This window comes from Rana temporaria, chromosome 9 (genome assembly GCF_905171775.1).
Source record: "Rana temporaria chromosome 9, aRanTem1.1, whole genome shotgun sequence".
Taxonomy (NCBI): Eukaryota; Metazoa; Chordata; class Amphibia; order Anura; family Ranidae; genus Rana; species Rana temporaria.
In genome coordinates, this window is record NC_053497.1 from 110640347 (window position 1) to 110664067 (window position 23721).

Here is a 23721-nt window from a genome sequence, read left to right on the forward strand (position 1 = left end):
ACCTACTTCAGGTTTAATGAAAAAGTGATGCAACAGCGCTATTGTGGTGAATACAAAAGAAAAACAACAAGGATAACCAAATAATTAAAGCTGCATACATAAAAATAGTGTACTAAACTAATAAAAATGTGATGTGATGTAATGATGCGCTAAAATCAACCCTATATGCTGTACAGTGATAAAGGTGAATAATATGAACCTAATAGGTATTAGATAAACTGTGACAAGCCAAAAAATTACATAATAAGTGCCAATGTGATAAAAGCAACAATATGCAAATCATAGTCCATTCATCTGAACTGGGTAGGAAGTGATGGTATTCTCCTGTGATACTGAATTCCTTCCACCCTGCTTCACCCGACCACTTGCAAACGACACTTCCTTAACCAAAACGACGGCTCATTTGGAAGAAATAAACGACAAAACAAGACCTCATTGCGCAATATGAAGCGTCAAAAAGAGAAAAAAACACAACAGCGATACGATCGCACTCACGAATCCTCTGGACAAAACAAATGTGCAGCCTTGCTCAGTGTAGTGATCTCCTCATGCGGTGTACGACACCTTCGATCGTGGCACTCGGCTCCTCCCCCTATGCATTACGCCACACGTCCCATGATTAAGTCACGCGACGTGTGACGTAACGCGTAGGGGGAGGAGCATTATTGCGCAATGTTTTGTCGTTTATTTCTTCCATATGAGCCGTCGTTTTGGTTAAGGAAGTGTCGTATGCAAGTGGTCGGGTGAAGCAGGGTGGAAGGAATTCAGTATCACAGAATACCATCACTTCCTACCCAGTTCAGATGAATGGACTATGATTTGCATATTGTTGCTTTTATCACATTGGCACTTTTTATGTAATTTTTTGGCTTGTCACAGTTTATCTAATACCCATTAGGTTCATATTATTCACCTTTATCACTGTACAGCATATAGGGTTGATTTTAGCACATCATTACATCACATCATACTTCAGGTTCAGATGTCATTTAAGGTTTGCTTCTGGTTACGGTTTCCAAAAATATTCCAATGCACGTCTCATAAATCACGCAAGGCTTTAAAGGCTGTAACATATGGAGGAGACATTACAATGTACGCATTGTTTAGGTAAAGAATATCAGCAATTGTCCCAGCTCCAGGTCACATGGAACAATGGGCCAGTGTGTCATATGTATGCCCACATAACAGCCAGAAAGGCGAAATGTGGATTCTGAGCAGCGGAAAGACTGAACAATAAAATCCGTCTTTTAGACACAAAATAGCCCAGGCTTTAGAAACACGCAGCTTCTACTGTACAACTGTCTTGGCTTGAGGGAACAGGTGTAATTCTATCCAGGCAACACTGCAACTGTTTTAAAGTCAGAAACTGATTTTTTTTTGTAATCGGTCACCTGCGCATTTCTCTGCACCTCTGGGTAAAACAGCAGGTGTCTGCCACTTCCGATTGAGAATACCTGCCCTGCATATTCACATGACTTATCACCTAGAGTTCCAGAGGACGAATAACATTACAACGGAAGTTGGGATTTCTGATTCTAAAGGAAAATAGTATATAAGCTGAAGGCCTGTAGGCATTTCTTATCCAGCAGTGGGAACATGAAAGCCTGACTCCTACTATCTATTTATCCATCTATACACACAATCTTTTGTAATCTTTTAGCAGTCCTCTTCTACCCATGTGTACCATATCAGCATCACCTGATAAGTGGTCATGTGCTAAAAATGAGTTGTGGCAAGCTGAATACACAATTGAAACTTGTGATCTTATCTAACAATGAGTGTCAGTATAATGCCAGGAGCGGATAGGGAGTATACCGGAGTCCTGGCAGAAACAGAAACTGGCTCTTTTACAGTATTGCAGAGATCTGCCCGATCAGCAAATCATATGGCTGCAGCGTAATACTTAAAGCAGCATGCAGACATGGGCAAGAGGTATGCTAAAATTTTGAATAGGGAAGCTGCATGTCTTGGTGATTTTTACCATGGAATAAATATTGGTGGTTGCAGCATCTCATAACTACTGATCACTTGGGATTGTAACACACTACAGTCTGCACAAGTTACAGCGAATGGTGCGAAACACAAGAACCATAGCAGCGGTCCTGTAATGAAAACAGCTTATCAATGAGAGTGGTCAGCAGAGAAGGAGCAGACTTAGGCAGACAGCAAGTCCACGGTAACTTCAATACCGGTTTCTTTTTTGCAGCAGTGCTGTGCAGGCCATGATCACTCAACATGGGGCACTTTGAGGAGGTGGGGACTGCAATAGCAGAAGACCATGCTTGGTTCATGCTTCAGCTAAGAGTAGGAAGATGAAAATACAGGAGGCAAAGGATCACCAACATTGGAAGACATGAGATTGGGGAAACATCACCTGCTCCAATGAGTTCGTGTGGAACAAAATTCCTATAAGGAATTGTTCTGAAAGAAAAAGGGGTCCTATCCGGCACTAAAAGATGTTCCTGAGGCTTGCCACCACTATTCTTAATAACTGTATGGAGACATTTCCCTGCTGAGCGGGAGCTTTAGAGCTCCATGTGAAACTCTCTTGAGGACCAGAAATCATTGGAACCCATGTACCCAATTATGGCATTTCTATGAATTTAGGAATACTGTGTTTTGCATTTTAAAGAGGCGGTTCAGTCTGTAAAAAAAATAAAAAAATCTGTGCCCCGGGCATATTTCCCTGGAAATTGAATTGTTGCTGCAGGATGAGGACCTGTCCACTATATACAAAGAGATTTTTCCAGAAACTATTACACTGATACATCCTTGGGAAGTTGTGGATCCCGGCTTAGATGAGGAGGAGTGGGAGGACGTTTGGGAAGCTTCCTTTACCAGATTAGTCTCTGCTAGAGACACTTTAATACACTTTAAGTTCATTCATAGGGTCTATCTCACACTGCGAGACTGGCTAAGATATCTGGGAACCAATCCTCCCATTGTTGGCAATGTTCCACACCAGATGCAGGACACTTCCAGAGACGGATCTTCAATTCCATTGACAGTTTGCAACTATGGCCTGAGGTTTTTCTTTCGGGACACAGAGTTCTCCTTTATCTTCGTGGTTAAAGCTCTGAGCATCGGCTCCGGTTACCACACCGTGGTTTATCAAGGCCATCTCTGTACAGCCGTTACTGAAAAGGCCAAGCGGCAAGGATTTCATTAATTAACAGCTGATCAACCAATTAACACTTCCCTGGTGTCCCTCGCTTGTCAAGAGTCCCAGCGGAGCAGGCGATGGACTTAAACTTCATTTGGAATCGGGGAGCGTATTAATCCTAATGTGCTCAATTACTATTTCTGGAAGGGGAAAAATTTGCAACAACTTTAACCCCTTCATGAGCTGAAGAAGTTTGCATGTTATTGGTAACCTGTCACAATTGAAGTGCACCATTTCTGAACATACTGGCTGCCAAACCTATGGTTTTAGTTATTTTCCTGAATGCATATAAGGATCTCTGCCTTCACTCGCTGCATGCTTGTTTCAAGCCAGTGTTTACAGTGCTGAAGCCTATCAGTATGACATCCAAGCCACTAGCATTTAGTTTTTTTTAGAAAATGCTCTTTAATGGCAGCCTACAGTATATACTTCACCTGTGCACCTGTGATCACGTGCATGAGCGCCAACACAGGGATTTGTGTGTGTCAACACACAAATCCCTGTGCTGTCAGAGGAGAGGAGACATGTCGTTTGTTCCTAGTAAGTAGGAACAGCCATACAGTAAGAACACACTGAGGGAACACACAGTTAACCACTTCCCTACCAGTATCATTTACACAGTAATCAGTGCATTTTTATAGCACTGATTGCTGTATAAATGTCAATGGTCCCAAAAATATGTCAAAAGTGTCTGATCTGTCCGTCGCAATACCGCTAAAAATCGCAGATCATCGCCACTAGTAAAAAATATATAGTAAAAATGCCATAAAACTTTTCCATAGTTTGCACACACACTACAACTTTTGCACAAACCAATCAGTATATGCTTATTGCGATTTTTTTCTAAAAATATGTAGAATATATATTGGCCTAAACTGATGAAGAAATTTGTTTTATTTTTTTTATTTGGGGGGATATTTATAATAGCAAAATGTAAAAAATATATATTTTTTTTCAAAATTGTCGCAAAAAATAAAAACCGCAGAGGTAATCAAATAGCACCAAAAGAAAGCTCTATTTGTGGGAAAAAAATGAACACAAATTTGGGTACAGCACTGCATGACTGCGCAATTACTAGTTAAAGAGGCTCAATGACTAATTGTAAAAAGTGCCCCGGTCAGGAAGGGGCTGAAATGGTTAAAAAAGAAAAACAGACATGGAAGCCTATGGAAATCTGATGAAAAATTCCAACTCTGAACATTTTCTTGGCTATGAACTACAACGGATCGATCACACAAACATTGAACCCAAACTCACTCTTTCCAGAGTCCCGATACAAATTCTGAAGTGTCCCTACCTCCACAGTGTTTGCTGTAAAACCAAAAGAGTCCCACACCAGCAGATGGGACATTGGTAAAATGGAGATGCAGGAAGAGAATGTAGTGATACCCCCGCAAGGGCAGACCATTTGTGTCCCAGGGTCTTTTCCCACTATGGAGCAGTAGCCAGGCTAAAACAGTAACTTTCACTACGCTGGCTCCAAAGGAAAAAAAAAAAAAGTCTTTAGGGTTTGACTTTTTATAAGTCTATTGTAGATTAACTTGGGTGGGGTGCAAGGAGCCGTGGGATACTTCAGAACACTAAAACCGGAATATGAGGACAGCACAGTCCCTTTTGTAGTAGGACAGAAAATGGACAGCACTGGGACACCATTAGCAATGTTCCAGGCCAGGCAAGCCTTAAACTGAGTGAAGCAGGGTATAAGAGCAGCAACACCGAGACCCTTCAACCTTACATCTGAACTCACGGTATCTCCAGGGCTTGGATGCCTACCTCAGATTCAGGCAGGCAAACTCTTCTGTGAATTTCCCATTTCAGATCCTCAGTGGCACCCCTTAACTGGCTCCCAAAGGACTTGTAGCAGGATAGCCCCCCCCCCCAAGCTAAGAACAGCTGGGACCTCGATGAGATAGGCAGAATATTTAGCAGGATGGCCAGAAAGAGCTGGGTCCCCTTCTTACTGGGAACCTCTCCTCCTGGGAAAAGAACCCTGCTCTCTGGGGCTCAAAACTATTCAGGCTGCTTATTTGACTCTCCCACCAACTATGTTCTGAAAATCTCTAGAAAACAGGGGGAAGCAATCAAACTTGCTGCCTGCAGAGCCCAGAGCAGCCGAAAGCAAGCACATGCTGCTCTGGTGATTACAAGAGAGCCACAGAACTAAATTTGCTTAACCAAACTGCCTATTTGGGAGGGGGTTACAAGAATGTTAAATGAGCTCTCCATTGGAAAACAAACAGGGGAATGGTGACCCTCGGATCTCATTGGTCAGTGATGAGTTGAACTAGAGCTGCTTCTTTAGTTATCCCAAAGGGTGTGAAATAATTTGAAATACATCATCCTTGATTATGTGTGGCCCTTAAAGACCAGATTTACAGAACTCTGACTGAATGGTTGACCTGGATGATGCAGATGATTTTATACTCCGATTCCAGTTAATAAATCACTGCACAAAGAGAAGTGAAAGCAAGAACCTACGTCCAATCGCATACATTCTGCCTGACACCCTTGGTCTATTTTTAATTGAGTTTACCAGAAATCTTGTGTGAATTAAGGGAAATACGGAGGGATGTTGTAAGAAACTCGGGCCACAGTAAAGAGGGTGTTTTTTCTCCTGCATTAGCGGAACATCAAAACCACAAACCCAAATCTTCCCAGATTCTCACAGTAAGAGTGAAAATAGGCTCCCTAGCCAAACTCAATGGAGACCTAAACTGGCTACACTGAATACACAATCTTTTTACCATACTGGCTGAACAATCCATTTGGTTTGTATATAATAAAGTGGGCCTTACACAGTTCTTCAGTAAATGTCCCAATTTTATTGTAATGTGCATGCTCAGCATTAGATTTACCAACAACCATGTAATGTGAAGGCCTACCTTAAAATCCATTCTGTTTGCATTCAGTCAGGAAGGCTATTGTACTACATATCCATTAGTACAGCTAAAAGGGGATTGTACATTTAGATTATAAAATAAATGGCCAGTGTAGCACCCTGGGGTTTAGTCAGGGAGCTCCTAACCCAATTCCTTGTCAGGGGTAGCTGCCATAGTTAAATTGTTAGAGATCTATTGATTAATCCCTAAGTTTGGCCTTGTTGTACTTTTCTCTTCTACCACTAGGTGGCTGGGCATTTGGTGGTACTGGATATCAGAAGGACAACTCAAGGTCAGGTTATAGGAATATGGGGTATCTCAGTCAATGAAAAGGGGTTTTCTCAAATCCCTTGGCTTGCTGGGAGAGCCGATATATTTGGGTGGAGTAAGGTGATCAGTGTTCTGTGCCACCTGGACTGCCGTCTGGGTGGATGTGTATTGTCTGCCCTGGGCATATAGGCCAAAGATTGGGCCTATCCCGGAGGCATCTGGCTGCCAGGTTGTGTGAGAGCCTATCGAAAAGTAAGAGGGCAGCGCAGGGTTGGGACTGCGACTTGCAGTGACGGTTCTGCTGGCCATGGTCTGAGGTAGAAGGGAAGCTGTCACTACTAAGGGACCAACCACCTTTACCAGAGATTACAGTGAGTAACTGAAGTACTAGAGCAACGTTCTCACTAAACGGGAATGGTAGGGGAATCAGGAAACTTCAGGCGGTGATCAAGTCAGAGACCCAACCAGCGGAGGCAACGCTTGCAGAGCAGCCTTGTGTGTCTTGCTAGGGACCAAGTCGGTCAGCAGGGGTGAAGCTTGAAGGTATCCGAAGTGCTAAACTAGGGACCCAGCAGGGAAGCGTGGGTGACGTTTGAGGGAAATACCACCCCCAATAGCCTTGAGGAGCTCACGGGATTCAGAGTTAGTCCAGTGAGAGACCAGGAGCTCAAGGAGCTGAAGAACTACAAGTAGAAGTTGTAGTAAAGATGAGAGAGATCTGTTACGTTTGATTTAGGAAATGTAGCCATAGGGGACAGCAAACCTGCACATGCAGAAGTGGCACCTTGCTGGGGCCTTTCCCTGTATGGCTGTCTTCCTATAGAAGCCTCAGAGTCTGCCTATTGAAATTGCAACTACTCAAGGGTGTGCTGGCCCCAACCCTCTTTCTCTTGCAAAATATGAAAAGGACTGTTAAAAGAAATAAAACCTTTTGCATCCAAGAAGTGTCTGTATTGAAGGAGGTCAGCTGTCTGTGGCCTCAAAGGTTCTCATTAGACTGGAAGAGGTTAGAGATTTTGTTACACCAGCATTTCATTTACCAACAAATGTATATTGGACCTAGTGTCAGATTTATGCCATTTGCATGCATGCCAAGTAATATGTGTGCAACACTTCTAGGTATTTATGAACTCTTACAGAGATCACAAAACACCCCATGGCAGTAACGGTAATCTGCTTTTCTCTCCAGAAGGACAGGGCCATCTTTGTCTGTAAATATCTGATTGTTGGAGCTTCTGACCCTGTGACTTGCTACAAAGTTACAATGTACACTTTGAGTGATCATTAGGGAGAGGAAATTGAGGAAATATTTTTGAGGAAGGTCACTGGAAAAGTAGAGCTTTAAAAATGATAAAGTACTACTATCTATTTGTGACATTTGAAGAATGTATTTGTGCAAACTTGGAAAGTTACTGAGAGGTCCACTTTGCATCAATGAGAACATCAGGTTAGCAAAATTTGCAGCTGCAGAATCCATGAGGCACAAACTGTGCAATCATGGAGCATGTAGAGATTGCACAGCATGTGCTACAGCTCAGCATTAGGCAGCCATGCGAAAGTGTGCTCAGCTTTCGGGGGAAAAAAATTAAAGTGATTCTTTAGTAAATGAGCATAAAGCCATATTCATTATCGATCATATTGCTAAAAATTGTCATCCAAGTACATTTATTTCAACACTAAACTTTGTAGCCCCTGATCTTAACATCTGTTTGATTTTTCAAAAATGCTCATTGAAAGCTGAATCTGAACAGTGCTGGAAGCCTCTGGACTCAAACTGATCTGCAGATCATTGCAATCGATCAGTGCAAAGTTGTGGAAGGACACGGACTAAGATTGGGTAGTGCATTGATTACATGATCTGTGTCCCATGATGTCACTGGTGGGAATTGGATAATTGTCCTGGATTGCGCGTCAAGAGTGCAGCTAAGTAGATGCTCTCAGGTGTTCAGGAGGCGATCCTGCGGTCTCCTTAATGTCTGTTTTTTTTGCCAGATGGCAACTTACAATGGGGCCGAGGTCCCACAACGCGAGCTAATTATTTGGCTCATAGTTGTGGCGCAGCCCTATTGACTTGAATGCAGTACACAAATGTAGATTGAGGCGACCAAAAGCTGAAGCCACAGGACAAAGCTGGTAGAACTCAAATCCACAGTGGTAATGGCACATCTCTGAAAATGTGGTTTTGTAAAAGGAGCTGGGCAGCTTCGAAAAACGTTAACCATTCCCCGTCCTCCCCAGGTGCTGACGTCATTCCTGGTGCCTCGAGCCTAGCATTCTCTGGCTTTGTGAAGCTCCTGGCACCCAGGATTACAGTGGGAAGCTGCAGTGTCCTTATCCGAGTGAAGTTGAGCCCCCAGGACTTTTCACATCTCCATGAAACAGTTGCCATCCTGATTCTGGTGGGTTTGATAAGCACTTATTTTATTTCCTAAAAATTAGTTGCTTACTGTTTTTAATAAACTTGTAGCAGTTTTGAAGATGCACCCAGAGTGTCGCCCTCTGTTTTGCTACTGACCTGGATGGCTAAGTTTGACAGGTGGTGGCACCTGTCAACTCAACGTGCCGCATTAAATTTGGAGCACATGAACAGCCATCTCCAGCTGTACGTTGAACTCTCACATATACCCAGTTTTATGAACAGCCTCAGATACAGAGATGAATCAAATCTCCCTACATAAGTTTTACATGCATGTAAACTTGGGGTACGTAAACTTTTTATCAGGGCCATTTGGATGATTTCTGTTATTACGATTTAAAAAGGATCCAAAAAACAATGTGATAATAAATGGCTTCATGTGATTGCTATCCTTAAATAAAAGACAGTTTTTTGGCATGATTGGTCATATTTCCAATATTAATGCCAACATTTCAGACATTAATTAGTGTGTCGAGTTATTTTGAGGGGACAGCACATTTACGCTGTTATACATGCTGTACACTTACTACTATTCATTGTGGCAAAGTGCAATGTCTTCAGTGCTGTCACATGAAAAGATCTAATAAAATATTTGCAAAAATGCGAGGAATGTACTCACTTTTGTATACATATAAGGTTGAGGTAGGTAATTCCCCTCTGAGAACCAAGATATAATAATGTTAATTGCTTGAACATTTGTAGATGATTGATGTCTAGCCTTGCCCGTTCCACCTCGTCTTGCTCCCACATCTGCCCAGGGACAAATCTCTGCTGCCAATACTTCTTAGTAGTAGTACATTTTATGAGTATACCAAGTAACTTTGATAGCACAAATAATGATTTTTCATGGTAAAGCCTAATTTATTATGATGGCGTTTTATTTGTTATATTTAACGTGCAACAATATTATATTATTGCACCAACCTTTCTTCTGAAGATGTGGTGGGCTACAAAACATGTTGAGCTACGTTTGAAGAGATGGTGACACCCCCTGTATTTGTTTAACCTTCAAAATACCCTGTTGTGGAAGTCAAATGCCAGTGGGGAACCTCTCAGTGATAATAGGGTGCATTAGTGGTTCAACGGCTATTTTTATGAATAATGTTTATTGTGCTAATAAAATAGTAGATTTTATCTAATCATTTGTGTGGTGCCTATAAAGAATTTTGTTTTTGTGCATTTGTTCAATCTAGTTATATCAATCGGGTGTAGGACCATTTAATTTCTTAGCATGCGAGTCTCCATGTCGCCTTTAAGGCAGGGCAACTTAAATTTACACAACTCAGATCATATTATGTCATCTGCATTCTAATCTAGCGTGATGGGTGTGGGTGGCTACAATACAAAATATTTCAGGGCTTTATGTACTCCGTGTATATACTGAATGGACAAATAAGACACATTTTTTTTTGAGGGTGTCTGATGCCAGGTAATCATATTAGCTACCCTTCCATGCCAAATAAATGGTGTACACTGTTTGTATAATATGTGATTTCAATACTTGTTTTGCACTAATGTTCTGATTTTTAGTGATGTTTGAGTTTTCTTTCAACCCTGGGCAAATGTAAAGTGATTTCATATGGTATGCCCTGAAACAGAGTTTTAATATGAAATTATGTTCCAATGCACACCTGGTGAGAGAGCACGCAACAGCAGTTGGGGTGAAAGAAGCAAAACAAAACCCCCTTGCCTATTCACCAAAACTGTCCCAGTTTTCTCTTCTTTTTTTTTATCCCTCCAGTCCAGATGGTGATCTGAATGGCAAAGCATTCTAGGAGTTCTGCCTCTCTTGCCCGCTCAACCTGAGGAAAGGTTGGCGTCTGTAAGACAAGCCGAGGGGCTGGTGCTGCCAATTCCAATGTCCTTGTCCTTTGTCGTCTGAGAAAATTCGCTGTCGCTGCAGTAGTGGATTCCTCTACTCTGTTTCACGTTCTTTCTTACCTGCAAACTTAAACGTCTTTATATACGCATTCCAACACAGTAGAAAATTCTAAGAGGAGAAAGGTGGAGGCTGCTGACCTCTGAAATGCAAAATATTGAACAACAAAGAGAACCTATAACATATGCTTTTAGCCGTCATAGTTAAAGGATGCCATCCATAGCCCAAGATCCGAGAATGGTTCTAGTTCCAGGGCACAAGTCAACCAGATTGATTTTGCAGTAGAGTTTTGTCCTGGACCTAGCACCACTTCTGACAATTGAGAAACATCAGTTTCCAGTAGGATTGCCACCTCATCCTGCTCTGAGGCTAATTTAATGGAGGAAAGGCACTAAGTGAGTTTAATTACCCCTAATCAGCTATAGAACCTGTGTAATTATTACGTGTTTGGGTTTAAAGGGATGAGGTGGCAACCCTAGTTTCCAGCCCGGGATAGGAAATTTTACTGCGACAGGTAACAATGCAACAAGTTCCCTTTAGCGAATACCAATCTGCAATGTAATGTTCCTACTAAAGACAAAATGCATACCCAGATCTCTATGGTTTTGGCATGGTCTTCATTGCTGGTTCTGGAACTGTGGAAATTGCTGCATTCAGCTATATTGAAAGCATATTACTTTTCTGGGAACTAAGCTTTTTTTGCATAAACAAGTAGCCGATCGGGCAGAAGATCCCTGCTCATGAAAAGATCAGCCAACCTGAACTGTGATCATCCCTTTCAGCAGAGATTCCATGACCTAATGCCTAGGCCTAGGCCTAGGTTATGTGATAAGCACTGCCGGGGCGGGACCCAGGAGCAGCATTTTCTCCAGCAAAATCAAGTATTTCTGCTACTTTTAACAGGTTGTGGACACTGGGCACGCTATACCCCCCACGCCCTCAAAAAAAAACTTGTACACAAGTAGTATGTGTCGTGTCCTGTTCTTTTTCCCGATACCTCTCCCCACCCTCACTGACAAACTAACATTATTGTTACTTTTGTATGTACTCTGGGGTCCCTCAGCGGTGCTGGTAGCACCTCCTCTTCTTGATTGACAGCACCAATGGCTGCGCTGCTATTAATCTATCCAATCAGGACACAACACATAGCTGGTGTGCTTGTCTCCGGGGCAAGAAAGACAGGGGTAAGTAAAATGGGGTGTCTAGGGGGCTGCAGCATGAGAGAAGGTTTTTCAATTCCTTTAAGTCCTCCAGCAGTGCGCTGTCACCACTAACAGGGCGTACATGTTTACCTGGTCTTCCTTTAGGGTTCACGGCCTCTGGCTGTTTGGATGGCAGAGTCGCAATGATGTCACTCCTGCACAAGCACACAGGAGCCAAGGCCACGGCACAGCGCTCTTAAGAGATGGCATGCCCTACAGAGTGCAGTGCACATGCTCCTGCGACATCACCAGCTGCAAAAGTAGCAAATATCTCCTAAATGGTGCACTTTTAGGAGATATTTTTTGTACCTACAGCTATGCTTTATTATAAGATTTCCTGATACAAGTCAGCAAACAGAGTTTACTACCGCTTTAAAGAGGAAATGCAGTCCCCTTATTTGAAGCTCTGCCCCTTCCATCAGCACCCCCATTTTCAATAGTTTGTCTCATGCATAGATAAGCGAAAGTACTTTGCCCAACCTCTGACCTGGCAAAGCCCTTCAGCACATCTGCAACATTATTCTTATTTAGGTGAGAAAAGAGGAAGTGCTGTCTTGCAGCACCAAAATAAATAAAACATATCCTATTATGGTACAGGGAAGGGCCTGGAGCCAGGTACAACCGCATTGTCTCTGAAGGTGTATATGCTTTAAGTTTACTTATTTTTTAGCACGAGCATGAAAAAAAGTGTCTCTTGCTGGCGGCTTCTGTGTTGCTTGAAATGAGTCCTCTGCACTCTGGATATCCCTGCAGCAAAAATCTTGCTGCTGTGGTTAATGGTGGCTGCACCTGTCACAGGCACTCATCAAAAGTGCCTACTATGCCCGTCTTTCTGCACCCCTGCTTCATTCATAGAAGCTGTACTATCAGTTACCACAATGAAAAACGCTCTTAGAATGGAGGACACTGACTTTTAATTAATCCGATATGCATAGTTTGCTTTCATTACAGGAACCAATCATACAGCTTGTATGAATAGAGCACTGTCTTTTGTTTAATAAAACATGTTCAAGTTTAACACCTAGTTTTCCCTAATGATTCCAATTAATTCCCTCTAGCCCCTCTCCCCAATCTATTATTTTCCTGCTGGTATTGTTTATATAACCATTAGCGGTTAAACTTTTTTTTTTTAGTACCACGAATTACCAATAATAGAATACCAATGAAATAAAACACAAAAATTATAAAAATATAGGCCCATTACTTAAACTGACAAAAGAATAAAGCTTAAATGTATCAACACAGGGTGACGCTGTGGATACAAAGGTAAAAAGTGTGCCAACGTCCCAATAATTGTTAGAAGAGAGGAGAATGTAGATATGGACTTTGTAGGCACATGCGTATTTTTGTAAAAAATTTAAGTTTTTAATTGGATAAAGTTAAAACCATTGTATACAGACAAAATTAAGAACATATATTATTATTTAGTGACCTCACAGACTTTGGTATCACCTCCAATACATAAATACCACATAGAACATGTGCAATAGTTGTAACATATGATCACAATATATATCCAGTGGTTACTAGATACGTGAAGTGGTTGAGTCGTAATGAGAGGTCTCTCAGAAAGAACGCTCAACATGTTGCGCGCGTTGATGCGCTTTTTCAGGAGCTTGCATATATAGTTAGAGTTTACTTCGACAGTACAGGGATGTAGAGATTATGTGTAAATGCGGGTAATCCCAGCAGTACAACAATATAGTCAAGTATTCAGTGCAGGGATTAATGCAACACTATATGAAGCTGGTAAGCAAAACAGCCAAGAATGAGGTGGTATTGAGCACACACAGGAATAGTTATGGATGGTCTGTAACAACGGTATAGGTAAATAATCGTCCCCGTTTATTGTTTGGCTGAAAAGCGGTAATGTCCAATAGTCAGAGGGGGAATATTTAGGCTCATTTGACTAGTCACCTTAAAAAAAGTAATGATAGCCGGAGGGCAAACAAACGCCACATGTGCTCATGACTGAAGGCCACACTATCTATTCATGAGCACATACGGCGTTGGTTTGCAACTAGATATGTATGCTCCTGAAGAAGCGAATCAACGTGCGCAACATGTAGAGCGTTCTTTCTGAGAGACCTCTCATTACGACTCAGCCACTTCACGTTTTTTTATTTTGTGTGTATACAATGGTTTTAACTTTATCCAATTAAAAACTTGTTTGCCTACAAAGTCCATATCTACATTCTCCTCTCTTCAATTACTTAAATTGATCAATGTAGAATTTAAAAAAAATTTGTACTGCATAAAACATATTTTTTTGTAGCGACAATATTTCCAACAAAGCATGGTTTCTCCTAAAAAAAACTGAAGTAATAAATATATGGCTGGAGGTCCCTCCCATCAACATTTTTCTCTTGGTGTCAGGAAAAATTTTCATATTTTTTATGTCTAAGGTTTCAACCACTTTAAAGTGTTACTAAACCTACAACAGTAAAATCAGTCTGTATTTGCAGTAAAGCATGCTTATTATACTTACTGTGGAACCTAAGTGGTTAATTCTCTGCATTGTGTAAAAAGGCTGTTTGATCCTGTCTTCTCTGATTCTCCCCTTTTTCCAAAGTCCCCAAACCATCTCCTTAAAGGATTACTAAAGAGAATGTTTTATTTTTTTAAATAACAAACATGTTATACTTACCTCCACTGTGCAGCTCGTTTTGTACAGAGTGGCCCTGAACCTAGTCTTCTGGGGTCCCTCGGCGGCTGTCTCAGCTCCTCCCCGTAAGAACTTTCCACCTTCATGTGAGCTCTCTCGCATGGTAGAATGTTCTTGCGGGGCGCGCTCTCGTGATACAGCCGGCGGCTATAGCCGCTCACTGTATCACTCGGCCACGCCCCCCGGCGTGCCGCGTCATTGGATATGATTGACAGCAGCATGAGCCAATGGCTGCGCTGATTTTAATCAACCAATGAGCCGAGACACCGTTCAAGAATCCTGCACGTTCACAGCGTAGGACTTTCGAAGGGTCAGGTAAGTAAACTAATGCTATAATGTTTTTTCACCTTAATGCATAGAATGCATTAAGGTGAAAAAAACAGGTACCTTTACAACCCCTTTAAAGTACAGAGCCTTGGGGGCAATCTGCACATGCTCGGTTTGGTGTGTATTGCTAGAGTTCATTTTTCTTGGGAGAGTGCATGTGGATTGGCACATGGCCAATCAGCACTGTACAGACAGAGGGTCAGTAGTCCTTCATCTTCATAGGACAATCAAAGGAGAATGAAAACTCATCTTACAAGCTTTAACCTGTGATTTGCTGGACACAGATAAAAGACTGTTCTAACTGCTGATGAGAAAACGTATTTAGCAGTTTATATTTACCAAATCTATTACATTTCCATGTTTTGTGTACTGTGGGAGACCAGATCCAGTGAATGAAGGCTCATGGGTTTAGTAAAACTTTAAGTAATGGCAAAGTTATTGCCAAATAAATAGAACCACAGAAAAAAATTAAGAATTTCTCAGGCGTACAGGTGCTGGAGCTGAAGTGGTTAATCATCCATCTCCACAGCACCCTTAGGTTAGTTAAAATAAATAAAATGCTCAGTAACACTAGATAAATGCATTTTTAATATGCGTGGGCAAAAACGGACATTACAGTGTCCTTTAGCTGCCAGACGTGCAGAAATTATAATTTGGGAGTTTTCCCATGCTCCACTGTATGACATTAACTAGTTATAGTTGGTGTTCTCAGTCATCTGCTAATTAAAAAAAAGAAATAGAAATAAGTATCCCACCTTCCCATTCAAAAACATGCGGATAAGCCATCACAGGCAATCTGCAATGACTTCTGTTACATTTAGTACATTGCTCCTCAGTCGCTTTCTACCTGTGCGCTGTCGTTTCTTGATCCACCGTTCTGATTTGAGAGGCACCGAGGAGTCTACGTTTAATATTGGGCAATAAATGCACAAATAGCTTCATAAACTATTATGGCACTACAGCCAGCAATAAGAAAAGCAATGGCAGGAGCCCTCAAAGGGAAAAGAGGTATCAACCTTACATCCAAAAAATAAAGCCTGCAGAACCCTAAAAATATCCCTTGCAACCTTTAAAAGAGAACCAGACATAGAACAGGCATTTGTAAGGTTCAGAATATATTGAGCATCCTTACCTTTCAGGGATAGGTGTATCGGTATTCACTTGAATTCTCTCCCTGTTACAGCCTGAATCTGGGACGACCTTTTGCTGTAATTCTCCGTTGCAGGATGACCGCAGGTATTCTGCCTGTGTAAAACTGTCAAATAATAAAGCCTTTAGATTTCCTTCCTTGTAATCCTGAAAGCACCTCTTTTCTAGGACAGTTTTATGACTATTATCAGTACAGAGTAAGGGCGAGAGATAGGATAGTCCCTGCTTTCACACTTGGGAATGATCCTGCTCTTTGATTAGATGGGAGCACCCCAGCACGGGTTCCCGTGATTAGCTGTAGGAGGCAGCCTTATTGAAAGCCATAGAAAATGGACAACTTTTCCAGCTGGACGCAGTCACTCCCATGCAATTGTTAATGCAATGATCACATGTGATCGATGGGCCCTGGACACTGCTTCCAGGGCCCATCACTCACATGTGATCGCTACATGAGTGATTACATGCGAGTGGCCTGCCATTGCTTTCAATGGGTCTCCCACAGCTAAGTGTTAGCACCCCTGCTAGGGTTCTGATATGTAATCAGAGAGCAGGTACATTCTCAGATGTAAATACACACTTAAGGGAAACTCCAGCCTTACCTAAAGCTGGATGACACCGACAGATTTATTTCAGGCAGTCTTCCCAATTGAGCAAAAAAAAAATCAAGATTCCTCAAATCAATGCTAACAGCACAGATGAACACTCCGGTACCCCGCCACTGCCAACTGTCATATTATACAAACATTTTCCACCCAGCTCCTTCAATTTTTTTTTTTTTTTTTTTAAGGGTGATGGGTGAGAAGGGACCAACAGGGCCATCTACAAGAAAAATGTTGGACAGTGTATGGCCAGTTTCAGTCTTGCACAGTTCTGCAGGTGCCTCCTGTACTGAAATTGCTTACTATGATTTCCTGCACACAATGTTTATTAAAGGCTGCAGCATGCTGAACGTATTCAAGCCTGCCTCATTGCTAGGCTTGAATACGTCCAGCATCATCTAGTTCCAGGTCTTTCCATCATGGAGGCTCAGCATTGAATGTGAGCATTAGCTAGGTTATTTTGCAACCAGCCTAGGACTGACCACTCCTCAAAACTGGCACACACCCATCAAAGCATTTCCATTGTGTATATCTCCCCCTGAAAGCCAGCCCCATTGGAGCTGAGGGCTACTTAAAGCGGTTGTATACCCCCCGCTTTCACATTTTTACCTACAGGTAAGCCTATAATAAGGCATACCTGTAGGTAAAATGAATATCTCTGAAACCGCCTGTACGGTTTTGGAGATATTCACCTTGCATGCAGCCGCTGATGTCAGCGGTGCATGCGCTCTGAAGGGCCAGAGGATACTGCCGGAAAATCAGAACTCCTTGCGGAAAGAGGACTCCCGCGCGCCACGTGGGAGTGATGTAATTGCTGCTCCGACCCCTCGCAGCTCCCGAGCTGCGAACCTGGAAGAAACGCTGAGGGAACATGTCAGCTCCCTCAGCAGTGACCAGGAGGCGATTCCGGGGGTTCGTTAAGGTAAGTATTTCATAATTCGCTAGTAGCTCATCATGCTTTTGCCTTACAGGTTTTTTTTTTTGGTCATACAACGGCTTTAACCTGTTCCCGACCGGCACAAGACTATTTACATCGACAGAATGGCATGGCTGCGCATATGGGCGTAGATATACGTCCCCTTTAAGATGCACGCTCGCGACCCTGTCACAAGCTCTGCAGCCGCGAACCCGATTGCCGCCGGTGTCCCGCGATCGGGTCACAGAGCTAAAGAACGGGGAGACGTTAGTGTAAACACAACATCTCCCCGTTCTGCCTAGCTGACACTGATCGTGTTCCCTGTCATCGGGAACAGCGATCAGTGACGTGTCACGGCAAGCCACGCCCCCTAACAGTTAGAACACGCCATAGGTCACACTTAACCCCTTCAGCGCCCCCTACAGGTTAACCCATTTACTGCCAGTGTCATTTTTACAATAATCAGTGCATTTTTATAGCGTCGATCGCTGTAAAAATGACAATGGTCCCAAAATGGTGTCAAAAGTGTCCGATGTGTCCGCCATAATGTCGCAGTCACAATAAAAATTGCTGATCGCCGCCATTACTAGTAAAAAAATAAATATAAATAAAAATGCCATAAAACTATCCCCTATTTTGTAGACGCTATAACTTTTGCGCAAACTGGTTAATAAACGCTCATTGCAAATTTATTTGTACCAAAAAAAAAATGTAGAATACGTATCGGTCTAAACTGAGGAAAAAAACATTTTTTTTATATATTTTTGGGGGATATTTATGATAGCAAAAAGAAAAAAATGTAGAATTTTTTTCAAAATTGACACTCTTTTTTGTTTATAGCACAAGAAATAAAAACCGCAGAGGTGATCAAATACCACCAAAAGAAAGCTCTATTTGTGGGAGAAAAAGGACGTCAAATTTGTTTGGGAGCCACTTTGCACGACCGCACAATTGTCAGTTAAAGCGACGCAGTGCCGAATCACAAAAAGGGGCCCGGTCATTTGGCTGCATAATAAGTGGTTAAATTATTAAGGCAGCACCCTGCTGGCCCTTCCCACCAGCCATGATCTGTCTGCATTACATAAAAAAAGCATAGAAACCCAACGCCAACATCACTGGGTCTAAAAAACAAAACAAAAACAAAAAGGGATTTAGTAAAAACTTTAATACTTTAGTGTTGAAGGGAGGGAGGAAACCAGAGATTCAAGATCTGGAGTAAACTTTCCTAGAGTAAAGCTTTAAAGGGTCACTAAAGGAATTTTTTTTTTTTTAGCTAAATAGCTTCCTTTACCTTACTGCAGTACTGGTTTCATGTCCTCATTGTTAGTTTTTGCTTTGAAGTAGCTGTAATCTCCACACTTCCTGCTTGTCTGGCTCCTTATGAAAAAACTCATGCGAGCTTCTCACTGTGGTCCATGATCAAGAAGGTGTGATTACTGTGTGTCTAAAACTTCTCAGAACCAATCAGATTCATTTTAAAAACAAACACTGCCCGGTGTTTGTTTGTTTTTGTTCTGTGTGTCTCTGTACTTCACAGAAACATAAAACTAGTTTAAAAACAAAACTAAAACTAAACTACAGGCACATTATATGATTGATTTTTATCTATTTGTAATCATTTTTTAAAGGAATCCGTTAACTATTATGTCTCTATAACCTGTAAACAGTCATTTCAGCAACAAAAAAAAAATTCCTTTACTGCTCCTTTAAGGCTGACATTTTTGCTCCAACAGGGAGATAATACAAAATATTTATCATTCAGTCCCTTAGTGGGAGGAATACACTATTACAAGTCAAAAGTAAAGACTTTGATTCTTACAGATGGCCATTGTTGATTGGTTCTCTTTAAAAGATCTGTCCACCTAAATTGAGATTTTGCTTGTGGTTGGAGTTTCCTAGGAAAAAACATCCTCTGTTCTTCTAATTGGTCTTGTGAACTCTATGGCAGAGAATCTCTCCTTCCTTACCCCATGTAGCCATAGAGCAAAGCATAGACAGAGATCCCAGAAGAACAGGAGCTACAACTTTTACAGCAAGTAAAAAAAGTTTCTATGCGATTGCTTGGATTTGCGCTGTAACTGAAAGTTCTTTGATTGGAAGCAGGTGTTTCCTTGCACATGCCAGAAGACACACAAAGCGGGATTCTACGTCTTTTTCTAGCGAATGGAGAAGAGTGATTTTATTTTTGTGGTTTTGCTGCTGTGCCAGACATGAAGTGAGGATTGTGAAACTTCAGACGGCCAGCGCTGCATGCGATGAGCCCAGACACAACTGCCGAACTTCCTTCTCAGAACACACCAGAGACCACTGTGATTAAGCTCCACGCGTGTGTAAATGCTGCCTTCTGCCGCGCGTCATTTCAAGGCAGATGGTCAGAGATGAATGCAGGATTAGCAGTGACATGTAGTTAGCACAGAACGTAAACCAGTTTGTTTCTGAGTCACAGTCATGAGCTCTGACGACGGCTGAAAAGTGCAGCACGCCTCAAATAAACACGTGCCAAATCCAGGCGCTGCACATGGACGCACTACACACATGCTACCTTTCTTAAAGTGAAATTACAGACATAACTTTTTTTTTCAAAGGGTTCATGCAAAACTAAAAACGTGCGAAAGATGCTGGACAGTTAGGCCACAAGGCAGTTTCTCACCTCCCTTGGGGACCTGATTGTTGAGATCTCTATGTTAAATTCCCTGTTCAGCAAACCTGATGTGGCCATAATGAGGGGCCCCATCATCCCTGTATTCTTTTTTATTTTATATTACCAACATACAGTACTGTGCAAAAATTGGAGGCAGGTGTGAAAAAATGCTTTCAGAAATAGAAGTGATAATATTTTTGTCAAATAAAGTAGAAAGTAAATGCGCAGACAAGAAATCCAAATCAATATTTGGTGTGACCACCCTTTGCCTTCAAAACAGAATCAATTCTTCTAGGTACACGTGCACACAGTTTTTGAAAGAACTTGGCAGATAGGTTGTTCCAAACATCTTGGAGAACCAACCACAGATTGTCTATGGGATGTAGGCTGTCTCAAATCTTTCTGTCTCTTCATGTAATCAAAGGCAGACTCAATGTTGAGATCATGGCTCTGTGGGGGCCAAATCATCATTTCCAGGACTCCTTGTTCTTTTTTATACTGAAGATAGTTCTTAATGACATTGGCTGAATGTTTGGGGTCATTGTCCGGTTGCAGAATAAATTTGGAGCCAATAACACACGTCCCTGGTGGTATGGCATGATGGATAAATATCTGCATGTATTTTTTCAGCATTGAGGACCCCATTGACCAAATCTCCAACTCCATTTGCAGAAATGCAGCACCAAACTTGCAAGGAAACTCCACCATGCTTTACTGTTGCCTTTTTTTTGTACCAATCTCCTGAATAGGATGTGGAAACAAGGCTAAGTGACTCAAGTATGCATATAAACATAGTAACTGGGATGCAGAAAAATGGCAGCATTTGGTTTGCCGAAGGGCTGGAGAGCGGTACAATAATCGGTATCTTCAGGCAATAGTGAAGCATGTTGGGAGGTTGCTTGCAAGTTTGGGGCTGCATTTCTGCAAATGGAGTTGGAGCTTTGGTCAGGATCAATGATTTTCCCAATGCTGAGAACTACAGTATAGGCAGATTCTTATGCATCATGCCATACCATCAGGAAGGCATATGATTGGCCCCAAATGTATTCTGCAGCAGGATAACAACCCCAAACGTACAGCCAATGTCATTAAGAACTATCTTCAGTTTATAGAAGAACAATAAGTTGTGAAAGTGATGGTTTGGCCCCCATAAAGCCCTAATCTCAACATCATCAAGTCTGTCTGATATTAAGGGAAAGAGAAATTACCACTCCAGTTGGGTCTGCTGGACAATCAGTAGCTGCTCAGGAGGCCAGGAGTGCCGGCAATGCACGAGGCAAAATGTAGAAACTGAAAGGATAGACAGCCGCACTTCCAAAAAAAACCTTAGGTTGTCTTTATTTTAAAAAAATTGGATGGAAAGATCCGCTATATCAAGAATAAATTAACTCTGGATAGACATATTAAAGTAAAATAAAAAGAAGTGACCTTGTGAATATAAATTGTGCTACATCACAATGTATGTAGATGTATATAGATGTGTAGATGAGTAAATATGTAAATATCTGTCTGATATTACACAAAGAGACAGAAGGATTTGAGGCAACCTATATGTAGTTAGTTCTCCAAGATGTTTTGAACAACCTACCTGCTCAGTTCCTTCAAAAACTGAATGCAAGCGTACCTAGAAGAATTCATGCTGTTTTGAAGGGAAAGGGTGGTCACCCCAAATATTGATTTGATTTGGATTTCTCTGCTTATTTAATTTTCCGTTTTGCTCAAAAATAAACTATTAACATGTCTGTTTCTGAAAGCATTCTCAATTTACATAATTTTTCAAACCTGCCTAAAACTTTTGCACATTACTGTATCTGGAGGGCTGGAATGAGGGAATGAAAAAAAAAAAAAAATAGGAGACCCAAAAATCCCAGCTGGATAGGAACAAAGCTGGAAATTATAGGGGGAAACTTCAATGGAGTATCGAAGAAGATTGGGCATGACTTAGTCCACCTGTCTTGACCTGCATCCAAAGTATCACATTTGGGTGGACTAACCCTTAAAATAATATATTCTCATAGTGTTATTAACAGCAGTAGAGCCAGTTTACACCATAGAAAAGCAGTCTCGATGTATTCCAGATACTTTTCTGCATGTGCATTTTTGACGCGCTCCAGTGCGGTTTTGATGTGTTTTAGTTGCAGTGCAGTGCATTTCCCCCCTCTTTTTTCTTAACCTTACATGTGTGTTCCAGTGCATTTTTGGTGTGTTTAGGGGCATTCCAGTGCATTTTTGATGCCTTTGAAAACATTCCAGTAGTCGAGTGCAGGAAAAATGCAGCATGTTCTACATTTTTTCCTGGAGCTGGAACGCACTGAAACTGCAAGCACTGGTGTGAACTATGCCTGCCGTTGAAAACCATATAACCTATGTTGCATGCATTTTTGATGCAGAAAAAAAAACTGGCCTTAAATCAGTATGCAGGAAATGCGTGGGATAGAACATATACGCCGGAAAGTAACAGCTAAGTGCAGAGTCATTTGACCAGAAACTGCGGTCTTGCCTCAAACCATTGTGGAGGTCATGGTAAATTAGACTTTAGCACAACTGCAGCGTTTGTTGATCTTGCTTGTTGGTTTTACTTGGTGCCTAGACTTGCCCTTTAAAAAAAGTTGTATTGCATTAAAGGAAAAAATATTTTTTAGCGTGTCCTCACCACACTGTGGGGAGGGCAAACTAGAGGCTGCTTTTTAGAATACAGTCCTGAAATCACATCAAGTTACCATTAGCAAAAATGCAGTTTCTGTGCAAAACAGTTCCCAGATGCTGGAACAGGAGAATGCATAATGAGGAGCAGAGGATGAAGATACTATGGAACATTTATAGCACCTCTCCCTGTTTTTAAAGTGTCTCTCGTCATCCAAGAAAAGAGTTGCCATTTTGTACACACTGGACAAGAAATGCAACCCATCAGTTTTTTGGACACTTGAAAAGGAAGCTATGAGGTGCACAGAGCAGGACATGCCCAGAGCGATCTCTGCTTGTTCTGACCAGTTATCGCAACCAATAGGTTGTGACCAGAAGGCCGTAGCAAAGTGAAGAATTATAGAGAGGGAGGGAGGGAGGGAGGGAGGGGGAGAGAGAGAGAGAGAGAGAGAGAGAGAGAGAGAGAGAGAGAGAGAGAGAGAGAGAGAGAGAGAGAAGATGGGGAAGAGAGGGGGAAGAAAGAGCGAGAGAAGAGGGGGAAGAGAGAGCGAGAGAAAAGGGGGACAGAGAAAGAGAGAGAGAGAGAGAGAGAGAGAGAGAGAGAGAAAAAGAGGGGGAGAGGGAAAGAGTGAGGGGAGAGAGAACGAGGGGAGAGAGAACGAGGGGAGAGAGAACGAGGGGAGAGAGAACGAGGGGAGAGAGAGAGGGGGGAGAGAGAGAGAGAGAGAGAGAGAGAGGGGAGGGGATAGGGCAGAGGGAGAGGGGAGAGAGAGGAGGAGGGGAGAGAGGAAGGGGGAGAGGGGGAGGGGAGAACGAGAGGGGGGAGAGGAGAAAGAGGGGGGAAATAAAGAGAGAGTGGGGGGAGAGAGAGGGGGGGGAGAGATATAGGGAGAAGGGGGGAGATAGAGGAGAGAGAGAGAGGGGAGAGGGAGAAGAAAGAGGGGGGAAGAGGAGAGAGAGTGAGGGAGATAA

At 42.1% G+C, this 23721-nt stretch overlaps 1 protein-coding gene across 3 annotated transcripts in view; it reads right to left on the minus strand.

The window, feature by feature from the left end:
- The window catches only part of NACC2 (NACC family member 2), a 241520-nt gene that overhangs the window by 139962 nt on the left and 77837 nt on the right, over positions 1-23721 (minus strand). For 2 of the 3 annotated variants that reach the window (XM_040324123.1, XM_040324120.1), the window contains exon 4: positions 15934-16056. The gene's annotated coding sequence lies outside the window, so the exon portion shown is untranslated. Of the gene's footprint in view, positions 1-15933; positions 16057-19284; positions 19899-23721 lie in introns of those variants that run through there. The other variant, XM_040324121.1, reaches the window with a different exon arrangement.